The following is a 27,406-nucleotide window of genomic DNA, read 5'->3' as shown; positions in this document are numbered from 1 at the left end:
TTTAGCACTCAGAAATTTCTGTCAATTTTCTGGCTTTTTTTTATTATTGTATACAAATGGGATACATGTTGTTTCTCTATTTGTACATGGAGTCAAAGCATACCATTTGTGTAATCATACGTTTACATAGGGCAATGATGTTTGATTCATTATTTTTCCCTTCCCCCCATCCCTCCCACCCCTCTTTTCCCTCTATACAGTCCTTCTTTCCTCCATTCTTACCACCCTCCTTATCCCTAACTCTAAACCTAACCCTAACCCTAACGCTAACCCCTCCCACCCTCCATTATATGTCCTCATCCGTTTATCAGCGAGATCATTCGTCCTTTAGTTTTTTGAGATTGGCTCATCTCACTTAGCATGATATTCTCCAATTTCATCCATTTGCCTGCAAATGCCATAATTTTATCATTCTTCATTGCGGAGTAATATTCCATTGTATATATATATGCCACAGTTTCTTTATCCATTCATCAACTGAAGGGCATCTAGGTTGGTTCCACAATCTGGCTATGGTGAATTGAGCAGCAATGAACATTGATGTGGTTGTATCTCTGTAGTATGCTGATTTTAAGTCCCTTGGGTATAAGCCAAGGAGTGGGATAGCTGGGTCAAATGGTGTTTCCATTCCAAGCTTTCTGAGGAATCACCATACTGCTTTCCAGAGTGGCTGCACTAATTTGCAACCCCGCCAGCAATGTATGAGTGTACCTTTTTCCCCACATCCTCGCCAACACCTATTGTTGCTTGTGTTCTTGATAATCGCCTTTCTAATTGGGGTGAGATGAAATCTTAGGGTAGTTTTGATTTGCATTTCTCTTATTTCTAGACATGTTGAACATTTTTTCATATATCTGTTGATTGCTTGTAGATCTTCTTCTGTGAAGTGTCTGTTCATTTCCTTAGCCCATTTGTCGATTGGATTATTTGTATTCTTGGTGAAGAGTTTTTTGAGTTCTTTATAGATTCTGGAAATTAGCGCTCTATCTGAAGTATGATTGGCAAAGATTTTCTCCCACTCTGTAGGCTCTCTCTTCACATTACTGAGAGTTTCCTTTGCGGAGAGAAAGCTTTTTAGTTTGAATCTATCCCAGTTTTTGATTCTTGCTTTTATTTCTTGTGCTATGGGAGTCTTGCTAAGGAAGTCTGATCCTAAGCCAACAAGTTGAAGGTTTGGACCTACTTTTTCTTCTATAAGATGCAGGGTCTCTGGTCTGATTCCGAGGTCCTTGATCCATTTTGAGTTGAGTTTTGTGTAGGGTGAGAGATAGGAGTTTAATTGCATTCTGTTGCATATGGTTTTCCAGTTTTCCCAGGACCATTTGTTGAAGAGGCTATCTTTTCTCCATTGCATATTTTTGAACCATTTGTCTAGTATGAGAAAATTGTATTTATTTGGGTTTGTGTCCATGTCCTCTACTCTGTACCATTGATCTACCTGTCTATTTTGGTACCAGTACCATGCTGTTTTTGTTACTATTGCTTTGTAGTAGAGTTGAAGATCTGGTATTGCGATACCCCCTGCTTCGCTCTTTCTACTGAGGATTGCTTTAGCTATTCTGGATTTTTTATTCTTCCAGATGAATTTCAAAATTGCTTACTCTATTTCTGCAAGGTACATCATTGGGATTTTAATTGGAATTGCACTGAATCTGTATAGCACTTTAGGTAGTATGGCCATTTTGACAATATTAATTCTGCCTATCCAAGAACATGGGAGATCTTTCCATCTTCTAAGGTTTTCTTTAATTTCTTTCTTTAGTGTTCTGTAGTTTTCATTGTAGAGGTATTTCACCTTTTTTGTGAGATTGATTCCCAAGTATTTTATTTTTTTCGATGCTATTGTGAATGGGGTAGTTTTCCTAATTTCTCTTTCTGAAGATTCATCACTTATGTATAAAAATGCATTGGATTTATGAGCATTGATCTTGTAACCTGCTACTTTACTGAATTCACTTATGAGTTCTAAAAGTTTTCTGGTGGAATTTCCAGGTTCCTCTAAATATATAATCATGTCATCAGCGAACAGGGATAGTTTGAGTTCTTCTTTTCCAATTCGTATCCCTTTAATTTCTTTGGTTTGTCTAATTGCTCTGGCTAGAGTCTCAAGGACAATGTTGAATAGCAGTGGTGAAAGAGGGCATCCCTGCCTTGTACCAGTTTTTAGGGGGAACGCTTTTAGTTTTTCACCATTTAGAATGATATTGGCCATGGGCTTAGCATAGATGGCCTTTATAATGTTAATGAATGTTCCCACTACCCCAATTTTTTCTAGTGTTTTGAGCATGAAGGGATTCTGTATTTTATCGAATGCTTTTTCTGCATCTATTGAAATAATCATGTGATTCTTAACTTTAAGTCTGTTGATATGGTGAATGACATTCATTGATTTCCAGATGTTGACTCAACCTTGCATCCCTGGGATAAAACCCACTTGATCGTGGTGCACTATCTTTTTAATATATATTTGTATGCGATTTGCTAAAATTTTGTTGAGAATTTTTTTTTTTTTTTTTTTTTTATTGTGAACAAATGGGATACATGTTCTTTCTCTGTTTGTACATAGAGTAAAGCCATACCATTTGTGTAATCATACGTTTACATAGGGTGATGTTGGTTGATTCATTCTGTTATTTTTTTCCCCTTCCCCCCACCCCTCCCATCCCTCTTTTCCCTCTATACAGTCCTTCCTTCCCCCATTCTTGCCCCCCTCCCTAACCCTCACTCTAACCCTAAAACTAACCCCTCCCACACCCCATTATGTATCATCATCCACTTATCAGCGAGATCATTCTTCCTTTGGTTTTTTGAGATTGGCTTATCTCACTTAGCATGATATTCTCCAATTTCATCCATTTGCTTGCAAATGCCATAATTTTATCATTCTTTATGGCTGAGTAATATTCCATTGTATATATATGCCACAGTTTCTTTATCCATTCATCAACTGAAGGGCATCTAGGTTGGTTCCACAATCTGGCTATGGTGAATTGAGCAGCAATGAACATTGATGTGGCTGTATCTCTGTAATATGCTGATTTTAAGTCCTTTGGGTATAGGCCAAGGAGTGGGATAGCTGGGTCAAATGGTAGTTCCATTCCAAGTTTTTTAAGGAATCTCCATACTGCCTTCCAGAGTGGTTGCACTAATTTGCAACCCCACCAGCAATGTATGAGTGTACCTTTTTCCCCACATCCTCGCCAACACCTGTTGTTGCTTGTGTTCTTGATAATCGCCATTCTGATTGGGGTGAGATGGAATCTTAGGGTGGTTTTGATTTGCATTTCTTTTATTACTAGAGATGTTGAACATTTTTCCATATGTTTGTTGATTGTTTGTAGGTCTTCTTCTGTGAAGTGTCTGTTCATTTCCTTAGACCATTTGTCGATTGGATTATTTGTAGTCTTGGTGTTGAGTTTTTTGAGTTCTTTATAGATTCTGGAGATTAGTGCTCTATCTGAAGTATGATTGGCAAAGATTTTCTCCCACTCTGTAGGCTCTTTCTTCACATTGCTGATAGTTTCCTTTGCTGAGAGAAAGCTTTTTAGTTTGAATCTATCCCAGTTGTTGATTCTTGCTTTTATTTCTTGTGCTATGGGAGTCTTGCTAAGGAAGTCTGATCCTAAGCCAACAAGTTGAAGGTTTGGACCTACTTTTTCTTCTATAAGATGCAGGGTCTCTGGTCTGATTCCGAGGTCCTTGATCCATTTTGAGTTGAGTTTTGTGTAGGGTGAGAGATAGGAGTTTAATTGCATTCTGTTGCATATGGTTTTCCAGTTTTCCCAGGACCATTTGTTGAAGAGGCTATCTTTTCTCCATTGCATATTTTTGAACCATTTGTCTAGTATGAGAAAATTGTATTTATTTGGGTTTGTGTCCATGTCCTCTACTCTGTACCATTGATCTACCTGTCTATTTTGGTACCAATACCATGCTGTTTTTGTTACTATTGCTTTGTAGTAGAGTTGAAGATCTGGTATTGCGATACCCCCTGCTTCGCTCTTTCTACTGAGGATTGCTTTAGCTATTCTGGATTTTTTATTCTTCCAGATGAATTTCAAAATTGCTTACTCTATTTCTGCAAGGTACATCATTGGGATTTTAATTGGAATTGCACTGAATCTGTATAGCACTTTAGGTAGTATGGCCATTTTGACAATATTAATTCTGCCTATCCAAGAACATGGGAGATCTTTCCATCTTCTAAGGTTTTCTTTAATTTCTTTCTTTAGTGTTCTGTAGTTTTCATTGTAGAGGTATTTCACCTTTTTTGTGAGATTGATTCCCAAGTATTTTATTTTTTTCGATGCTATTGTGAATGGGGTAGTTTTCCTAATTTCTCTTTCTGAAGATTCATCACTTATGTATAAAAATGCATTGGATTTATGAGCATTGATCTTGTAACCTGCTACTTTACTGAATTCACTTATGAGTTCTAAAAGTTTTCTGGTGGAATTTCCAGGTTCCTCTAAATATATAATCATGTCATCAGCGAACAGGGATAGTTTGAGTTCTTCTTTTCCAATTCGTATCCCTTTAATTTCTTTGGTTTGTCTAATTGCTCTGGCTAGAGTCTCAAGGACAATGTTGAATAGCAGTGGTGAAAGAGGGCATCCCTGCCTTGTACCAGTTTTTAGGGGGAACGCTTTTAGTTTTTCACCATTTAGAATGATATTGGCCATGGGCTTAGCATAGATGGCCTTTATAATGTTAATGAATGTTCCCACTACCCCAATTTTTTCTAGTGTTTTGAGCATGAAGGGATTCTGTATTTTATCGAATGCTTTTTCTGCATCTATTGAAATAATCATGTGATTCTTAACTTTAAGTCTGTTGATATGGTGAATGACATTCATTGATTTCCAGATGTTGACTCAACCTTGCATCCCTGGGATAAAACCCACTTGATCGTGGTGCACTATCTTTTTAATATATATTTGTATGCGATTTGCTAAAATTTTGTTGAGAATTTTTGCGTCAATGTTCATTAAGGATATTGGTCTAAAATTTTCTTTCCTCGATGTGTCTGTGTCTGGATTAGGTATCAGGGTGATATTGGCTTCATAGAACGAGTTTGGGAGGGTTCCCTCCTCTTCTATTTCATGGAATACTTTGAGGAGTATTGGAATGAGCTTTTCTTTGAAGGTTTTGTAGAACTCGGCTGAGAACCCATCTGGTCCCGAACTTTTTCTTTGTTGGTAGGCTTTTGATGACCTCTTCTATTTCATTGCTTGAAATTGATTTATTTAAGTTGTGTATGTCCTCCTCGTTCAGTTTAGGTAATTCATAAGTCTCTCGAAACTTGTTGATGTCTTTGAGGTTTTCTGTTTTGTTGGAGTATATATTTTCAAAATAGCTTCTAATTGTGTTTTGTATTTCACTCGTGTCTGTTGTGATATTTCCTTGTTCATTCCAAATTTTAGTAATTTGAGTTTTCTCCCTCCTTCTCTTTGTTAGTGTGTCTAAGGGTTTATCAATTTTGTTTATTTTTTCAAAGAACCAACTATTTATTTTGTTAATTTTTCCGATTGTTTCTTTTGTTTCAATTTCGTTGATTTCGGCTCTGATTTTAACTATTTCCTGTCTTCTACTACTTTTGGTGTTGGCTTGCTCTTCTTTTTCTAGGGCTTTGAGCTGTAGTGTTAAGCCATTTATTTGTTGATTTCTACTTCTTTTGTTGAATGCGCCCCATGAAATAAATCTCTCTCTAAGTACTGCTTTCATAGTGTCCCAGAGATTTTGATATGATGTGTCTTTGTTCTCATTTACTTCTAAGAATTTTTTATTTCCCTCCTGATGTCTTCTGTTATCCATTCATCATATAATAGTAATCTCCAGGTATTGGAGAAGTTTCTGTTTTTTATTCTGTCATTTATTTCTAATTTCAATCCATTATGATCTGATAGAGTACAAGGTAGTATCTCTATCTTCTTGTATTTGCTAACGGTAACTTTGTGGCATAAAATATGGTCTATTTTAGAGAAAGATCCATGTGCTGCTGAGAAGAAAGTGTATTCATTCTTTGTTGGATGGTATATTCTATATATGTCCGTTAAGTCTAAATTGTTGATTGTGTTATTGAGATCTATGGTTTCTTTATTCAATTTTTGTTTGGAAGATGTATCCAGTGGTGAGAGAGGTGTGTTAAAACCGCCTAGTATTATTGTGTTGTGGTCTATTTGATTTCTGGAATTGAGAAGGATTAGTTTGACGTACGTGGATGAGCCAATATTCGGGGCATAGATATTTATGATTGTTATGTCTTGCTGATTTATGTTTCCTTAAGCAGCATGTAATGTCCTTCTTTATCCCTTCTGACTAGTTTTGGTTTGAAGTCCACATTATCTGAAATGAGGATGGATACTCCAGCTTTTTTGCTGTGTCCGTGTGCATGGTATGTTTTTTTCCCATCCTTTCACCTTTAGTCTATGGGTATCTCTTTCTATGAGATGAGTCTCTTGGAGGCAGCATATTGTTGGATTTTTCTTTTTAATCCAATCTGCCAGTCTATGTCTTTTGACTGATGAGTTCAGGCCATTAACATTCAGGGTTAGTATTGTGATATGATTTGTATTCCCAGTCATTTGACTCATTTTTGTTTTTTGACATGATTTGGTTTCTCCTTTATTTGGCTATTCCTTTAGGCTAGTTCCTCCTGTTGCTGATTTGCATCGTTGTTTTTCATCTCTTCCTCATGGAATATTTTGCTGAGAACGTTCTGTAATGCCAGCTTTCTTTTTGTAAATTCCTTTAGCTTTTGTTTATCATGGAAGGATCTTATTTCATTGTCAAATCTGAAAGTAAGTTTTGCTGGGTATAAGATTCTTGGTTGGCATCCATTTTCTTTCAGGGCTTGGTAAATGTTCCAGGCCCTTCTAGCTTTTATTGTCTGGATTGAAAAATCTGCTGATATTCTTATTGGTTTCCCTCTGAATGTAATTTGATTCTTTTCTCCTGCGGCCTTTATAATTCTGTCTTTATTTTGTATGTTAGGTATTTTCATTATAATGTGCCTTGGTGTGGGTCTGTTGTAATTTTGTATATTTGGAGTCCTATAAGCCTCTTGTACTTGGTTTTCCATTTTGTTCTTCAGATTTGGGAAATTTTCTGATATTATTTCCTTGAATAGATTGTTCATTCCTTTGGTTTGTTTCTCTAAGCCTTCCTCAATCCCAATAATTCTTAAATTTGGCCTTTTCATGATATCCCATAATTCTTGTAGATTCTGTTCATGATTTCTTACCATTCTCTGTTTGGCCAACTTTGTTTTCAAGATTAAATATTTTGTCTTCAATGTCTGAGGTTCTGTCTTCCAGGTGTTCTATCCTATTGGTTATGCTTTCTATGGAGTTTTTAACTTGGTTTATTGTTTCCTTCATTTCAAGGTTTTCAGTTTGTTTTTTTTTTTTCAGTATCTCTAACTCTTTATTGAAATGATCTCTTGCTTCCCCTATTTGGTCTTTTAACTGTTGATTGGTGCGATCATTTAATGCCTGCATTTGCTCTTTCATCTCCTCATTTGCTTCCCTGATTGTTTTAATTATGTACATTCTGAACTCCCTTTCTGACATTTCTTCTGCTGTGCTGTCATTGGGTTTTATTGATATAGTATCTAGGTTTGTTTGGGACATTTTCTTCCCTTGTTTTCTCATATTGGTCAGATGTCAGGGGACCCTGAGATATTGCATATTTCCTCTATTGGCTTATAGTGTCCCTGTAGATTTCCAGTAGCCTGAAGTCTTGGAGGAACCTGATAATACAGTGCTTCCGAAGAAAGCTGCCCCTAGCCCCCTACTGGTTCCAGGGCTTGAAGCTGGCTCTGTGCAGAAAGGCTCTCACTGGGGGGCCTGCACTGCGCAGCTGGCCGTGTGGGAGGAGCCCACCACCAGAGTGCGCAGGGCTGCCTGGGGAAGACTCTAGCTGCCCTGCCCTGCTCCGATAAGCCACCTCTATCCGGGCCTGCCACCCAGGCCGAGCTTCACCCGGTGGGCGAGACTCACCCGTGGCTCTATTTTAGTCTGAGTCTCTCAATGCCTCCCCTTCTTGAATCCTGGGTTCTGGAGTGACTGGAGATGCAGTCACCCTCTAGTCCGCCATCTTGGATCGCCCTGTGGAAAGAGTCTGCGGCTGGAGGGGGCAGAGCCGCCTGGAGAAGTCTCTGGCTGCCCTGCCCTGATCCCAGAGGCTGCTTGCGGGTCGAAGCTCTCCGTTGGCTCGGGGACTTGTGGCTGACTCTGTGTAGAAAGGCTCTCACCGGGCGGTCTGCTCCGAGAAGCTAGCCTTGAAAGGTGCCTCCCACCGCAGGGAGCCGGGCTGCTTGGGGAAGTCCCTGGCTTTTTGAGTAACCCCATAAGTAAGTTTTATCCAGGGAAACTCCACTCAAAACTAATTAAAAGTAATCCAGCTTTTTATGGAATTTTGGTGAAGGCTTGCACTAAAATGTATTTTATTAGCCCTACAGGAAAAGAAATATTGTTTCCCTAGTAAACTATCTTACAAGGAATATTGCAGGTTGGGTTTGAGAAAAGAGAATTTGCCTCTATTATAAAGAAATGAGTTTATTAGCTCATTTTATTTTAAACATTCTTTAACCAGATGGTGACTCTATAGACAGGAAATTCAAATTAATTGCCCACAAGAAACAATACTAATACAGGTAATTTATGTGACTCAGTAAATCTGTCAATGAATTAAGGTGTGTTGTTTTTTCTACTATCTTTCCTATTAGGTTAGATCCCACCAATGTCTAATTCTGCGTGTTTTTTTTTTTTTTTTTGGTGCTGGGGATTGAACCCAGGGCCTCCTACTTGCAAGGCAAGCACTCTATCAACTGAGCTATCTCCCCAGCCCCTGCATGCCTCTTAACTGGGAAAGTGCCATGTCTCTTTTTATACTAATGAAAAATTGCACCAACTGCACTATGTAATACCAGGTGTGGTCCACATCTCACACATTCAGGTTCATTTTACAGCTAAAATTGAAAAGAAAGATATCTTTTCTGTCAATAAGAAATCAGAACAATTCAGGTTTTAGCACTAGATCGAATATTTAGAAAATTTCCTTGGATATACATTTCACCAAATCTTTCTTCCACTCTCCTATGTATTGAGTCTCTTTCTTACATTCTGGACTAGTAAACAGATTCTCACCTAAAGACTTTGGCATATAACAGAGAAAAGGATGCTGGTCATTTTCCCAGTGGGGGGAAAAAATAAAGGGAATATAACTATCACTTATATAGCTTCAACTGCCAAACAAACAAACAAAAACAACAAAACCAAACTCATTTCATATTGCTTATTTTGGAACCACATTCTACTACTAGTTCAACCATAAGATATAAAATATTACAGATTAATGAGTTATTGAATACAATGATTTAATGTATCCCCGTGTAGATTCTCCAGCAATAACAAGCTAAGAGCATTTTAATAATTGGAAAATTAAAGCAAAGTTAAAATAGAAATTTAAAGAACTCTTTTAAAAGTTTTCCTTTTTCCTGAATTCAAAGACAGGAACATAATCAAATTACAATTTTCACAAAGATATGTTATCTGTTTTACCTTCAAATAATGAGGAAACCATTGATTGCCACTTTTAGTATTGCTAAATAAAGTTGAATTTTCCACCAGTATAGTTTTATAACAAGAAAGGAAATTGTTACTTAAATGTTTTCTCCTTTGTTTAAGTTTATTTTTAAACTGATACATAAAAACATTAAAATATGCATATTTATATGCATGTGATGTTTTGATAAATGTATACAGGGTGCAATGTTGAGATCAGAGTAAATATAATCTATCTACTAAAACATTTTTATTTTTTATTGTTAAAATATTTAAAATTATTTATTCTAGCTTTTTGAAAACTGCATACTTTCTTCTTATCTGTAGTAACCTTATTGTGCCGTAACACACCAGTTACTTACTCCTGCCCACCCTTTGATCAGCCTCTCTGCATCTCTCCCTCCCAGTGTTTAATGTTCTCTTCTATCTCTTTAATCACTCCCCAACTTTAAGGCTGAGTTGAACCTAGCACCTGTTACCTTCTCCAAATAGAATTTTAAATATCATTTAGTAAATGAGGTCGTAACTGCAGAAATAATACAAAGATTTTTGTTTTTCTCTAATTCTCTAACCCTGAGTGCTAGACCCTTCCTGTGTAAGATGCTCTGAAACTTCTGATTTACCATATTGACCATTCATTATCCATTTATAATTTAAATTTACATCAAAGTAACACTGATGATTTGAGATATATTGAATGGATTCAGGCAACTTTTGGTTTCAATTTGATCTTAGAGTATGTTCTCAGCTCAAAAATGGATCAAAACTCAAAATTCCCAGTCCCCCAGAATGGGCCTCAATGGGCACTTACAATTAATGTTAATATTTTATCTCTGTAATCTGCTCACTTACTTCATTTGATTATCATGTTGAATCATAAGACTTGGTATTTTTCTACCTCAATTTACTAGTTTGTTAATTTGTCTTAAAGGTATTTTTTCACTTAATATCTTCCTTTTTCAAACTCCTGGTAGTGAGATATGAGTGATGAAATATTTCCCAGACGTCCTTGCTGGTCTTCTCCTGAGTTTATAGTATGACAGCATGTTCTGTATTGAACTATCTGCCCCTTCACAAACAACAAATTTATAAAAATCTACTCCTAATTTTATCTTTCTTAACTCTGAATGGACTACCCAAGTTGCCCAAGTTGGAAGCCCAGAAATAATTTTATACTTGTTTTCCTTTCCTTTACCTTTTGTTCTCTCTCACTCCTAACATCTAATTGGTAACTCTTCCTAATTGGTAAATCCTGCACATTCAACTCATCAAATATATTCAATATTTTTCCTCTTTTCCATACTTACATTGGCTCCATCTTAGGTCAGACTCTTGATATCTTTTATTATGAACAACTATGGTTTCCTGTTTTATCCTTGTCAACTCTCTCCTCCGATTGATACCAGAATAATCTTGTCAAGGCTCAAATCTTATGATTTTCCACTGTTTAGAGACCCTACTGGTGACAAAGGAGAATCTATAGTCCTTTTTCAAAGCCACACCAACCTATTTGAAGCTTCCTAAGCAGTACCGTTCCAAATTCCCATGCCCTTCTTCCCTTTGCCAAGAATATAATTTTTCCTCTTAAGCCAAATCATGTAGAAAATTCATTCATATTCAATGTGCTGAAGACATTGATGATGAAAACAGAGCTGAGACTTGGCAAACATCCTTCCTACTATCCCAACTCCCATGACAAATTTATATGCCCATGCTGCAAAGCTGAAAAGTTAGGCAAAGAAGGAAATTTTGGATGAAGTCTATTGACTTCCTTAACCAATTAATACCTAACCTGCCACCAGACTCTTTACTTGTGGAAACTAAAGAATGTCTTTAAAATGTTTAAGATATTTTGAATTATATTTCTGTTATTTGCAATATGAGTTCTGAATAATATGAAAAACTTTCATCAAAATAATGTGTAGGGAGTATGTTATGATTTGGATGTAAGGTGTCTCCCAAAAGCTTCTATGTTAATGCAGCAGGAGGTGAAATGATTAGATTATGAGAGCTATAACCTGAAGGCTCATCAGTGGATTAATTCATTTGATAGATTCATAATTTAAGTGGATTATGGGGTGGTAATTGCAGTTGGATAGGGCACGACTGGAAGTATTGGGCCATGTCTTGGGGATTATACATTTTGTCCCTAGCTTTTGCCATGTTCCCTTTCTCTGATTCCATGCTGCCATGGTGTGAGCAGCTTTTCTCTGTCACTCCTTTCTCCTATGATGTTCTGTCTCACCTGGTTCCAAGAGTAATGGAGTCAGCTGACCATGGACTGAGACCTGTGAGCCAAAATAAACTTTTCCTCCTATAGGTTGTTCTTGTCAGGTATTTGTGTCATAGTGACAATGAACAGACTAACACAGAGTAGAAATAATAAATCAATTGTTAGTCAAAAGTTGTGTATGATAATAAAAACTGAGCAAAACTCATGACTCGTGTCTGGTAGCATCACTCAATTAAGATGTAATATTATTACAAAAATAAAAGGTATAATTTAGGGTAGTATCATTAAGGGCAGGCCATATCTTTTTTGACTTTTAATGTGGATCGCTTTTTAATTTTAAGAGAAACAAATGATGAAATGCACCAAGAGAATGTGAAAGATGTTAGCAGAGTTAATTGATAGCTCAGCAGTTGCTGTTGGCATTCTAAGCATGAGTCCAGTATACCTTGGGTAGATAAGCAAAGAGGATAAAGATCTTTAACTGTTGTTCTTCTTCCCATTCAGGAACATCCAGTGAAATCTAATGATTGTTGACCTTTCTACATAAAGCAGAGCATTTCTCACTTAGCTTGGCGATCTTTTATCTGTTTCTCAAATTCTGAGATTGGAATCATTTATATTAATGCCTCCCCTAGTAACTGGTCAAGTACTGTGGCCAAAGCAAACACATTTCCCCAAGGATTAAAGTGAAAGAGGAGTGGTTTCATTAGAAGAGACTGAACAAAGTCTGACTATTGCTTTTGGGTTATATGCTGCTCCTCTTGACATAACTACCAACAGTCCCTTTGCTCATAGACTTTATATCTTAGGAAGAAACCTAGGTCATTCACCAAGACAGAGATTTTGCAGACTTAAGAATGTGGATCATGGTAGAGTGGAGCAATCTCAACAAGCAAAGATATGAGCGACATCCTTTGTCTCTGGCTTATAAGGAATTTCAGGAGTGAAAAGGAATAGGTCTGCCACAGCTGCTGGGCTAAGCTGCAAGGACCTACAGAATCTCCACTCACCTGAGAATATCATCAGTGGAATTCCTGGTCAGTCTGCAGCTATTACTTTCACAGTTCTGTTAGATTATTATGAAACAAGGGCCAAATAATGAGTACTGAGTGATCTTCTTTTTGGCATCTCAAATCTAATCTGTATAGAAACAAAAGGAAAATCTAAGTTATCACAAAAACCACTTACTTCTCTTCAACTATATTACTCTACTACTCCTTAATAACTCAGACAAAGGTCTGACCTAGGCATGATCTGATGCTTCTCGATGAGACACATGGAAAAATCATGATGGATAGATGAAGAATGTTCAGAGGTAATTTTCCAAGAATCTCTAACTTGAGTCATGTTTAGTCTTTTGTCCTGCCCATCTCACGGTAGCTTTAGTGATTCTGAATATCCACCACATATCCACGCCATGTTACTTCTCTCTGTAGCCACACCTCTGAGATTGTGGCCTCTGAAAGTTCACGTCATCTCTTCTCATGTATCTGTCTTTTATTCATCATTCAGACTCCGATGAGACAATATACTTGAACCTCTGGGTTGAGCTGAGTGTTTCCTTGGTAATCCTACAAATCAGGGAGTTCAGAGCCTTAGGTGAACAAGAATCTCTTCTTAAAGATAGAGTTTACTTCTGCATCAGTGGTTAAAACTACAAGAAAATTTTTTAGCTTTCACAAGTCCTCAAATGATTTGAAAGTATAGTTTGAGAACTCTGGTGCGTTTTGCAGAACACCTCCTGAAAAAAATGACTGAGAAACCCTATGCATAGCCCTATCTTAATAATCTCCACATTATGTCAGAACTACTTGGTGTGTGGTCATCTCTCCTACACAACCACACCCTTTTTGAGAATTGATGTTATATGTCACTCATCTTTGTACCATTCACACCTAACTCAGGATTTTAGAAAAAGTGTCCAATAAATATTTGTTGGTCATACCTGAATTCTAAAATGAAATAACATCCCCTTCATGTGAATGATTGTTTTGGCATTTTTAAAAGTCAAAACAACTCCAATTTGTTGACTCAATCTAAGTTATAATTCACAAAAGGGAAATTGATCACAGAGAATCTATTCTTAAGATCTTCAGATAACTGCTTTCCATACATTTATGATTTGACAGAAATAATATTGCTTCCCTTTTAAGGCTGAGTAATTGAGGTTGTGAAATGTTACATTACTTAACTAACGTCATGTAGCTATTGAGCCACTTTTATCAATCCCAAAGTCTATGTTCTTAAACACTAAATATACTGATACAGTTATGGTTTAGATATGAGGTATCCCCCAAAAGCTCATGTGTGAGACAATGCAAGAAGGCTTAGAGGTGAAATGATTGGGTTATGAAAGCCTTAACCCAATCAGTAAATTAATCCCCTGATAGAGATTAACTGAGTGGTAACTGAAGGCAGGTAGGGTGTGGCTGGAGGAGGTGGGCATTGGGGGCTTCCTTTGAGGTGTATATTTGTATCTGGGGAGTGGAATCTTTCACTCTGCTTTCTGGTGCCTTGTTCTCTGCTGCTTTCTTCTTTCACACCCTTCTGCCATGACATTCTACCGTACATCAAACCCCGAGGAATGGATCAGCTGTCTATGAACTGAGACCTCTGAAACCATGAGCCCCCATATAAAGATTTCCTCCTCTAATTGTTCCTGTCAAGTCTTATTTATTTATTTTGTAGTTGTAGATGTACAGAATGCCTTTATTTTACTTGTATATTTTTATGTGGTGCTAAGGATCGAACCCAGTGCCTCGCATATGCTAGGCAAATGCTTTGCCACTGAGCTATAGCACCAGCCCCCTGTCAGTTATTTTGGTCATAGCAACAAAAATACTGACTAAAACAGATACAAATAAAATTTCAAAAATGCAACCCAAAAGACTGGAGAGGTAGCTGAGTGGTAGAGTACATGCTTAGCATACTTGAGGCCCTGAATTTAATCCTTGGCACACATCCACCTCACCCCAAAATAACCCAGTGATAAGCATTTTGCGTGATATGAAACATTAGAGAGGTTCTAATGTCTTCAAATTATGAACATAAAAGGCTACTATTGGTTACTTCCTGTTGGGACTAATGACACGTTAACTAACTCAGGCTGACTCCTTATTCCCTGGAGAGTGAGCAAGATCAAGGCCTCAAAGGGGGTTTCAAAGGTTAATGACGATAAATCTGACTACTGTCAGGGATTGGTTAACAACTGTTCCGGGAAAGTGATCAGCTTGTGCTTGCCACATAGTCCTATGGAACTCTCGCCTGCGTGAACCCCCCATGCCTTGCTGACCTTTAAGCTGATTGGTTCCTGCCTAACCTCCACCCTACATAAAAGCAGTGTGACTTCCTCAATTAACGAGTTCCTGCTGTGACAGGTCTCCCTGAAGCGTCTGATTGTCCCCCGCCTGCAGGGCTGGGAGCGGGCAGTCTGTTGGCCCTACCTTTCCTGGTCTGGCCTTGTTGGGGAGTGCTCCCTTCCCTTGTCGCTGGTCAAGAAGAGCAAAGGGGCTAAAGACCCCGACAACTTCCAACATTCTAGTCCACTAACACAAGCTGTAGACCAAAAGCCTTACCTCTAACAGGCAGTCCTTGGTATGTACTTACTTGCAAATGTCTTGATGGCATCAGTTCAAGTGGACAGTTACCAAGGGCAAGTGAGCATGGCATGGCATTTAGGCCTTCACCCAATGCTCATCTATTTTTTAATTCTGCAAAATTATAGTCAGCAAAACAAATACTGCTATATAGAAATAGGTGCTATGGTCAAAACCACTAGTTGCTGTTCCCAAGTGAAGTGAGAAAAAAATTACCGAATGCTGTAATTTCTAAGATCTTACAGGTATGAAGATGTATGTGACTTGTAGAATTTTATTATTGGCTCTCATTTTCTTTACCTCTGGACTTGGTTTTAATGCTTTTAGCAATAAGTGCTATGAAAAAACCTGAGAGGAACCTGATATTTTCCTCTTTGCATATGAGGTACATTCAATTGATAATCACCAAAGTAAAAGTTCACTAGGATATGCCCTGGTGCTTATCATTCTTTATCAAAATCCCAACAACATTTCACTATTTGGCTACACTAACATTTTCATCCCTGGAATAATTCCTTTGACTACCTTTTCTATCCATTTATTCTGCTTTTTTTTTTCTCTTAATAACATCATTTTTTGAACGTTGTCTATAGTTGTCATCTTGTCTATAATCATTTTACATCATTGCTATATAACATTTTATGTAATTTCTTCAAGCATATATATTTTATATCCCCATTTTGAGCAATTTTAATTAGAATTTTTGTCATTTCTTTGGCTTTCATCTCTGTGACAGTTTGGTTATAATTTTCCTTCCATATTTTCTCAAGCTGTGCAATTTGACTTTATCATCTCTTTAGCTGTCTTAACATCACTCTTCTTACCTCTAATATATCCTTAGAATTCTATTGTGTACTTAGTAGCTAAAATTTATGTGAAACTTTGAACAGTTAATATATGAGGACCTGGTATTTTTGTTCATTTTTGGTATATTCTTTTCATCTTTTTGCTTATTTATTCCCCATGTTTTAATAAACTGGTTGATTGAAATATTATACATGAGTTTCCATAAGACTTATTTTTTATTTTTGTTCTAAAAAGAACAAAAAATTATACATGAGAGTAGAGTATAACTTGACTTATTTATACAAACATGGAGTACTTCTTATTCTAATTAGGATCCCAGTCTTGTCATTGTACTTGATGGAGAGATTCACTTGAGTGTGTTCTTTAAGGTACATAGGAAACTTATGTCAGAGTCATTCCACTGTTTTTCCTATTCCTGTCCCCCCTTCCTTTCCTTCACTCCCTTCTGTCTAATCCAAAACAGTGTATTCTTCCCCTGCTCCTCTTGTTATGTGTTGGCATCCACATATCAGAGAGAACACTTGATCTTTGTTTTTTGGGACTGGCTTATTTTGCTTAGCATAATAGTCTCCAGATCCATCCATTTTCCAGCAAAAGTCATATTTTTATAGCTGAGTAATATTCCTTTGTGCATATATACCACATAATTTTCTTCATCCATTCATTTATTATAGGGCACCTAGATTGATTCCACAGTTTGGCCATTGTGAATTGAGCTGCTTTAAACATTGATGTGACTCTGTTGCTGTAGTATGCTGGTTTTTTTTTTGTTGTTGTTGTTGTTGTTGTTGTTGTTGTTTTGCATTTCTCTAATTGTTAAAGATGTTGAAATTTTTTTCATGTATTTATTGACCATTCACATTGATTCTTCTGTGATGTGTCTGTTCAATTCCTTTGCATTTTTATTAATAGGGATTTTTGGTTTTTTGGTGTTAAGTTTTTGAGTTGTTTATGTATCCTTACATTAATGCAAAGATTTTTTTTCCCATTCTGTAGCCTCTTTATTCACAATCTTGATTGTTTCCTTTGCTGTGAAGAAGCTTTTAAGTTTGATGCCATCCTATTTATTGATTCTTGATTTTACTTCTTGTGTTTTAGTAGTCTTTTTGAGGAAGTCAGTTCCTAAGCTGACATGATGGATTGTTGGGCCTATATATTCTTTTTTGTTTTAATTAGTTTTTTAAATTTTTACAGACTGCATTTTGATACATTGTACACAAATGGGGTACAACTTTTCATTTCTATGGTTGTGCACAATGTAGATTCATAGCATTCATGTAATCATACATGTACATAGGGTAATGATGTCTATCTCAGTCTATCATTTTCCACACCCCACCTCCCTCTCGTTTCCCTCTATGTAATCTAAAGTTCCTCCATTCTTCTCTCACTCCCTGACCCCCATTATATATCATCATTCACTTATCAGGGAAAACATTCAGTCTTTGGTTTTTTGGGATTGGCTTATTTCACTTAGCATGATATTCTCCAATTCCATCCATTTATCTGCAAATGCCATAATACATTTTCTTCTAGTAGGTGTAAGATTTCTGGTCTAATACCGAGGTCCTTGATCCACTTTGTGTTGAGTTTTGTTCAGGTTGAGGAATAGGGGTTAAGTTTCATTCTGCTACATATGGATTTCCAGTTATACCAACACCATTTGTTGGAAAGGCTATCTTTTCTATTCTTCAGTACCATTGTTCTACATGTCTGTTTTGGTGCCAATACCATGCCATTTTTGTTACTATAGCTCTGCAGTATAATTTAAGGTCTGGTATTGTGATGCCTCCTTCTTCACTTTTCTTACTAAGGATTGCTTTGGTTCATCTAGGTCTCTTATTTTTCCAGAGAAATTTCATGACTGCTTTTTCTACTTCTATGAAGAATGTCATTTAAGTTTAATAGGAATTGCTTTAAATCTGTATAGCTCTTTTGGTAGTATGACCTTTTTGACAATATTTATTCTGCCTATCCAAGAACATGGGAGGTCTTTCCACTTCCTAAAAGTTTTCTTCGATTTCTTTATTTAGTGTTCTGCAGTTTTCATTGTGGAGTCTTCTATCGATTTCACTCAGGGTAAGGTGGTTGATTGTGTTGTTCAAATCATCTGTATTTTTATGGATGTTCTCTAGTTCTATCAATTTCTGGAAGTGAGTGTTAAAATCTCCAACTATTATTGTAGAATTATCTATTTGTTTCTTTTAGTTCTGTCAAATTTTGCTTTATCTATTTTGAAACTCTGTTATTATATACATATAGTTAATGATGATTGCTGTTTCTCTGAAATGTTGGCCCATTGACCATTATAAAAAGTTCCTCTTTATCTCTGATATTATTCTTTGTTTTAAATGTACTTTGGTTGAAAAAAAAATAGCCATTTAAGATAGTTTATTGTTCGCACAGTATATCTTTTCTAACCAATCTGTTTAAATTCATCTATATTTAAAGTGAGTATCTTGTAGATAGAATGTGATGAAGTCTTAAAAAAACCTAGTCCAATGATTTCTACTTTTAAGTTGGGATTACTTAGTCTATTTACACTTATTGTGATTACTGGTATAATTGAACTTAAGTCATCATTTTACTTTGTGTGTCATGAAAGGAACCAGAACTTCCCACCTCAAAATATGCCACGTTAGCACGTGATTATTTTGAACTGAAGGCAATTGAGAAGCAACAGATGCATAAACAAAGCTTTGTGAAACTTTCCTTAACTGATCCAAAGCAAAAGCTTCTGAGAAATGAGTACTGCCTTAAATTCCCTCTCCAGGGCAGTTTTATGACTCTAAGGAAGACTTACCTGTATATACAAACATTACTTCTATATACAAACATTATCACAGAATTTCTAATTTTTTATTTATTCTTCTCAAAACGCATTGATAATTCATAAAGAAGTTTATTGTTTTCCCCACAGAATCCTCCCCCTAGCCCTACCCCCCCAGTTAAGAATAAAAATTTAATGTGCCAGCTACTTCTTTTGTTGGCTCCTATATGTATAGGAAATAAACATTTTTTTTCTCCTGACTTTTATCAGTTCAATTTCTATTCTCCAAGTACTAAACTTAATCTATATGTCCCATTGTCCCATTCACAGAACAACTATAAAGAGTTAAATTAAGCAACTGTTTTAGTCAGTTTTTTCACTGCTATGACTAAAAGACCCAACCAGAACAACTATAGAGACAGAAAAGTTTAATTGGGGGCTCATGGTTTTAGAGGCTTCAATACATGGAGAGCAGACTCCATTTCTCAGGGCTCAAGGTGAAGCTGAACATCATTCCAGAAGAGTGTGGTAGAGGTAAGCAGCTCACACAATGATCAGCAAGCAGAGAGACTCCACTTGCCAGATACAAAATATATACCCCAAAGTCATGCCCTTGATGCCCCACCCCCTATAGCCACACACTTACCAGTCTTCAGTTACCACTCAATTAACCCCTGCCAGGGGATTAATTCACTGATTGGGTTAAGGCTCTCACAATCCAATGGTTTCTCCTCTGAACTGTCTTGCATTGTCTCACACATGAGCTTTTGGGGGTCACAACACATTCAAACCATAACAGCAACAGATGTACCACTTATACCAACTGAAACAAGTATTTAATTTTAGAGTTCTATTCTTTGAGAAAAATAGGTGAATGATTGGTGATAATATCCATTATTAATGATATCAATAAGAAAGGTAAAAAACACAATAAAGTCTAGACTATGATTTTCAAGCTATTTTAACGCATCTATGTTAATAATGTCCCTGGGGGAAGGAATGATAATAAAGTGAAACAGACATTACCTCCTGTACATGTAAGACTGCATGACCAATGTGATCCTGCAATATGCATAACCAGAAAAATGAGAGATTACGCTCTATTTATGTATGATCTATCAAAATGGATAAATGCATTCTACCATCATGTACCACTAATTAGAACAAATAAAAAAACCAACAAAATAAATAAATAAAGGAGTGAAAAGCAAAAAAAGGAACAATCTACCAAATTATGTTGTGATGTTATGTGCATGAATATGTAACAACAAATCCCATTTTTATATACAACTATAATGCACCAATAAAAAATGTGGAAAGAGAAAAAAATACTTGAGACTTACTGGGTTAAGAAGGTCGAAGGGAAGCTTTTTATTCCCTACAGTTCCTTGCATTTTTTCTTATTCCATTTCTTATTTCTTGCCTTTTTAGGAGGAGGGGAGATCACCTGAAGCTCTTTAGAATTCCATTTTAATTATTTTGGGATTTTAGCTGTATCTCTTTGTGCTATTTTTCTAGTGGTTACTCTAGGAAGTACAATATACATCTTCAACATTTAGACTACCAAGAATTAATATTCTATAGGTTGCATAAATGTAAGCAATTTGTAATTGCATGTGTTCATTTATCCTGTCTTCATCCTTTGGTCTTCATCCTTTGGTACAGCTGTCATATTTCATATGCTAAAAACTCCACAATATAGCAATATGATTTTTGCTTCAAACCATTATACGTACTTCAAAGAAATTAAAAGAAAAGGTTAGACCTTTATTATTAACCCACAGTTTTCACTTACTTTCTTTTTCCTTCCTGAAAAATGCAAGTTTCTCTTTGTTATCATTTTCTTGCAGCCTGAAGAGTAATTTTTTTTTTGTAACATTTCTGCAACTGCAGATCTACTGTGGCAATTTCTTTTGTTTTCTTTTATCTGAAAATGTCTACATTTTGGCTTCATTCTTGAAGGATATTCTGCAGGATATAGAATTCTGGGTTACGAATTTCATTTCATGATTTTCCCTTTAAAAATGTCATTCTACGCTCTTGTGGCTTCAGATGAAAAATAAGTGATCATTAAAATCTTTATTCCCCTAAGTAAGATATATAATTTTTTTCTATAGCTGCTTTGAGGATTTTTCTCTTTATATCTGGTTTTCTGAAGTTTGACTGTGATGTACCTAGGTGTGGGTTTATTTGTATATTTATTTGGAATTTGCTGAGCTTCTTGCATTTGTAAATTTATGTTTTTCACCAAAAAGGAAAAACTTGGAGTACATAATTATTTTTTTCTACTATATTCTCAACCTCTTTCCTTTTTGGGACTCCAATTATATGGCTATTAGATTTTAAATATAACTTTTTTTTAAGAGCCTCAATATTTTTAGTGTTCCTTTTTTTTCCTCTCTCTCTTGCCTTCAGAGTAGGTATTTCTAGTAGACATTCCTTCAAGTTCACAGACTCTTCTATCTTCTCCAGGCTGCTGATAAACCCATTTAGTTATTTCATTTTATTTTAGATATTTCATTTTTAAATGACAGAATTTTCTTTTTATTTTTAAAAATAGTTTGTATTTCTCTACTAAGGTGTCCTATATTTTTATTTACTATGAGCATATTTCTTTTATATTTTAAATATATTTGCATGAAATATATTTATATAAACCCTTTTAAAATTCATGCCTGCCAATATCTCAGTCACCTTGGGATTGGTTTCCATTGACTTTCTACTGAATATGAGGTATATTTTTATTTCTATGAATAGTTTATAATTTTATATTGCAGGTTGCAAATTTTAAATTGACATTCTGAAGCGACTTTGAACTCTTAATTCCTTTGGAGAATATCAATATCTTATAGCAGACAGTTAAACTTGGTTAAACTCAAGCTCCAAATTGTGATATCGAATTTAGCTCTTCTTTTCTTTCCTGGCATAGTAAAGCAACTGGTTTTATATTTCCTTCAGTATTTATACTTATTATTCACCTGAAAGCTGGTGGTACAGGAGCTACTTGACTGTTTCCAGAGTCAGAACCTTCAAGGCCAGGCCTGTTGGGACTTTCCATGACGTGCCCCAAATCCCACCTCCTCACGTCACTTCCACGCTCACTTGAGAAACCCTCACATCTCACCTGACCACTCAAGTCATGGTCAGCTTTGGTCCTTTCCCTTCTATGGGCTATTTTCACCACAGAAGCCAGAGTGACCACTGACCTGTCAGGCACATGGTGCCATTTATCAGCTTGTGATAGTCAGTGATGTCCTACCTCCCTCAGAGTGAAAGCCAGCATATTCCCCTGGCCTACAAAGCCCTGCAAAATCTAGTTCCTGGTAGTAGCTATGGTCCTCATCTTCACTTCACTCCAACCAGTCCCAGTGGCCACACCACTCTCCCTAAACCTGCGGGGATATGGCCCCTTTCAACCTTTTCCCTACTTTTCCCTCTGAATGAGGCATTTGTCCCAAGATAGTTGCTTGATTCACTCCCATTTCTCCTTCAGATATGAAATTAACATCACTTTCCCAGGGAGGCCATCCCTGACCATCCTGTTTTAAATTCCATGTCTTTAGTCCTACAGTCCCTTGCCTTTTCTCCATTGCATGTATCATCCTTGTCCTATTTGTTCACATTCTGTCTCATCCAGCAAAATAGAATTCCATGTGAGCACAAACCTGTTATTCATCAAGGTATGCCAAGTGCCAACAACCTGTGGCATAGGGGAGGCACTAGCCACCCACTGTGAACCTATTACGTAAGTGAAAAGACTGCATCTTAATTACCTTGGCATAGTCTTCAGTATCTAAAACAGTCTGAGCACAAAATATTCAACTTAAAATATTGTGGAATTTGTAAATGAGTTAATAAATACTTGGGTATTCTAATAATCCTTTCTGGCCATTAGTTCTATAATTTTTCTAAGTATCTTGTTTTTGTGCACTACATCAAAACTTTTCATCTAAATAAACTTGTTGTCCTCTTGTTTAAATAATCATTCTCTTACTACATTTGCATTCTCTGAAGGAAGTATATGTGCTAGTCAGTAACTGGGCAGCTGCCTCTTCATAGTAATGGATTGTGGACTTCACACATTTTCCCAATGCTCTTTGAGTTTCTATTATTTTCTGATTATCCTAATTGCCTTATTTGGAATAAAATTTCACACAAGTCATAAAGACAGAAATTCCTGCAGACTCTGCTTGAGCTATGTGTCAACAATCATTGTTCAATAAAAGCAAGGGTCTCTGAGTTTGGAATCAGATAGATGTTGGAATCCTGGCTCTGTACAACCCCAGACAAGAATATGACCCTGGGCTGCCTGCTGAACAGAATTCTCATCTGTAAAATGTGGGTATTATATCTAATACACTTATTATCAAAACTGTATAAAATGGTGTACATAACTTTCCTAAAATATAATTGATTTCCAAAAATATTAATTATTTTTATTTTCCCCACTTCACTTTTGCTACCCTTATTGGTTTTGTTTCATTTCACTCTTAGGAATATAAGCTCTTTTTATCATTTGCATTAAAGACTAAAGGCAAAGTCTTTTTAGGTTAAGGAAAGTCATCATCAGAAAGTTCAAGAGAGCCTGAACTGAACATGGATGACTTTATCACTTTCTGCTCCAGGTCCCAACTCCTGATAGTCTCAGAGATGCTAAAAAGGACTGAAAAGTGTTTTCAAGTCATTCATACTACCCAACAAGCTTCAAATGTTCCTAAAGGTTCATCAGCCTTAAAAAATAAAAAAGAGAGAATGATGAAGAGAAGCATCATTATTGTTAGACAGACACTTTAAGAAAAAACAGAGCAAGCTGCATAATGAGCTTTCTCTAAGAACTGGCTTACTGGGCCCCAGGAGAAAGGTTTCTAGGTAGCTAGACTCTGTAAATATTTGTTATTTGAATAAATGAAAGAACAAATTAATTAATATTGTTTCAAAAGCCAACGAGTGTCCCTGTGGTTTTCGTCTTTCAACAGCCACTTAGCAGGGAAAGGAGAGATGGGGAGGCAGCCCTTTGAGCTATTCAGGGTGTGACCAGTCTTCTACTCTTGGCACCAAACTGAGAGTCTATGTCACTGTTTTGCTACCTGTTGCCATAGAAATCATGGGTATGGCCACAATAGCTAAAGACTAATGTCAACATTTCCCCACCATTTTTCTGTTTGAGATTATTCTTGTAATCTCAAAAAAGCCATTCTTCCCTTTTTCGCTTTGCTTCTTGTCATTCTGGCATATATTTCGTTGTATATTTTCACTGGAAACAGATCTGTAGTGATTAATGAAATCGTATTGATGTATATGAAAGAAGATTCCTAGAATTCATTTCTTCTATGAAAATTATGTTTCACCTCCTTTTGTGTGTGTGTGCTTTGAACAATACCTCTTGACTTAAGAATATCTCTTTCAGAAATTAAAAGAAGATGCATAGGAATTCTTCCATGAACTCTGGCTAGCATTGACTTGGTGACTTGAGAATTAAAACTTCATTCCTTAAGACTTGTTGCCTTCCTCCCAAGTACACTTCAATTAATGTCATTTCAGACACCGTCCTTAATAAGACCAACATATCTGCAATATTCAAATTCCCTCATCTTCCCTTCAAGGGATTGAACTACTATAAAGTCCCAAAAAAGTCCTTAACATGTGGGCCTACTGCAAAGATATTCTTCAACACTGACTCCAAGAAAAGAAGATTTTGACTTTATTTTTTTCAATCTATGGTGGTAATTTTCAATATTATATCTCACCTGCCTATTTCCTCATATATCAATTACTGGCAATACCAGTGCCCATCATGTATTATTACTCAGAAGAAATAAGTTAATACAAGCAAAGTAATTAGAAATATTAATTATGTACAATGAAAAATAAACATGTTTCTTTAAAAAAATTGGGAAAAATGATAAGTGTCTCACTGATTTTTAGAATAAAATGCAAATTTTGAATGAGTGAGATTAAACTTTATACATCCAAAGTTTTTTTCCACTTTCAATTTCTCTTCCACATCGCTAACCCCCAGCTCCCCACACAGATGTTCATACCTCTCTCCAAGCACTTCCCAAAGATACCATTTCTCAAACTTTTTGATCAGGACCTGTTTTGCTAAGAAAAAATGAAAACACAGATGCTTCTCAACTAACTAGAAAAAATGCATTCAATACACCTGAACTGTCAAACATCATTGTTTTCTAGTTCACCTTCAACATGTACCTACTGTTGGACAGGGCAAGAGTGTTGAACCTCACATCACTAACGGGAAAAGATCAAACTTCAGTGAAGTCTGGTCTCTGCTGAAAGCAAAGTGCTTTCACATCATCATAAAGTTGGACCATTGAAAGTTGGGGAGCACCTGTGTATCTCACCTGCTTCACCAACTGTACCCTGGAAAAAAAACCTCTGTGATAGAAGCACATGAAGAGGAACAAAAACAATAGAATAGTGGCAATTATGCAAGAACAAAGCCATCACACTAAAGTGTATCCTATGAGCAGTTCTACAAATAAATAGTACAAAAACAAGAACAATTGAATACTAGTATTATAATGAGATCAGCAAATCTTCTCTGAAAACTTGGGAAATTCCAACCATCCAAGTGTGTACAGAAGCATTACTTGATAGTTAGACTTCTTCATAGAATGCTAAATTGGGATTCTTTTAAATTTTAGAAACAAAATAATTTTAATTTATGAATATAAAATTTTTGTGATCCTTAATAATTCATTTAGGTTATTCATTGCTATGTAAGATTTCTTTGAACATAAAAATAAACATCTATGGGATTCCCAAACATTTTTGCCCTGAAAAAAAATGAGAAAGAGACATTCTAAACTGCCCTTTGCCTCACACCATGCTGTGAGATAAAACTATAGCCTCAGTGAGTGGCGAAGTCACAGATAATGTGCATTTTGGTGACTCCTGCTGGCAAGATGTGACATGACATGGCAGAAGTTGAGCCAAGACATTTAACAGTTATGGACCACTATTGTGTCAAACACAGCCAAGCTACAGCGGAAAGAAAAATGGCAGATGAGGCCAACATTAAGCAAATAATCCCAAGACAAAGGCCCCCCCAGAGATGAAGGAGTACTGTGGCCAAAGGCAGGGTAAGAGTTCACCAGGCAAAGGGAGGGAAAAGAGAGAGAACAGGGACCATCTCAAGCAAGGGGAAGAACAACAGGGAAGCTGGAATATGTGAGGTAGTGAAGAAAAGCTATGGTGGCTGGAACCCAGAAAGCTGAAGGGAAGGAAGGATATTAGTGATGAGAAATAAAGCTGTCATTAATCACTGCAGTAATAATAATAATAATACCTAAAAACTGTATAGCATAACTATGCTTCCAGGAGGCTTAAGTGTCCATCAACTGACTCTTTTAATTCTCCCAAAAACCTCATGAGACAGAGACCATTATGAGCTTTTTCTTGTAGATGAGGAAATTGAGGTACAAAGAAGTTAGGTAACTTCTCAAGATGACCCAGCTGGTGAGTGGTAGATGTGTTAATCAATTTTTTGTCACTGCAACAAATACCCGAGAAAAACAAAAGGAAGAAAGGTTTATTTTGTCTCACAGTTTCAGAGTTTTCAGTCCATAGTTGGTTGGCCCTGTTGCTTTAGGCTTGTGGCAAAAACAATACATCATGGTAGGAGCATGTGGAACTGCTCACCTCACAGTGGTCAGAAATCAAAAAGAGAGAGACAAAAAAAGTCCAATATCCTTTGCAGAGGCACACCCCCAATGACCTAACTTCCTCCCATTAGGCCACACCTCCTATGAATTCTACCACCACTCAGTAGTGCCACAAGTTGGCAACCAAGATTTTAGTACATGGGCCTTTAGGGAACATTTAGGATACAAACTGTAATAACAGAGGCAGGAATTGCACCCTGGAAGTCTTGACTCCAGAGTTCATGCTCTTAACTTCTACCCTGTGCTGTTTTTCAGGTGAGACGGTGGACCATCTGGGCTGTCTAGACATGCAATCTTCACAACAAAAGTCAGAGATATTTAAATTTTTAAAGGAAGAAATGACATGAATGAATTGCTTTGAAGAGATTATCCTGTCTACAAGTGGGAAACTAAATGGAAGTAGGATGCAGTATACCCATCTAGTTTCTAGATCAGAAACTAATGCACTTCAAAGGAAGGTAGCAAAATGCTCCTAATTCAAATGAAATGATGGCTGTGGGGAAGGAGAGAAATAGACAGGTTTGGAATACATTTAGAGGCTACAATAAATATGACTTGATGGTAGACTGACCATATGAATGAGGTGGGAAAAGACAGGAGAATTCAAGTATGCCTTTTAAGTTTCTGGGTAAAAACTACACTTCATGGAGAAAGGGAACCAAAAAGCAAGATACAATCTTCAATTGCTTTATTACAACTCCCAAAACTTGAGAATTTTGCAGCTGAAAACAGAATGTTCTTTCATATAA

This window comes from Sciurus carolinensis, chromosome 10, assembly GCF_902686445.1.
Source record: "Sciurus carolinensis chromosome 10, mSciCar1.2, whole genome shotgun sequence".
NCBI lineage: Eukaryota > Metazoa > Chordata > Mammalia > Rodentia > Sciuridae > Sciurus > Sciurus carolinensis.
The sequence above is the reverse complement of the archived record's forward strand: the minus strand, read 5'-3'. Positions refer to the sequence as shown.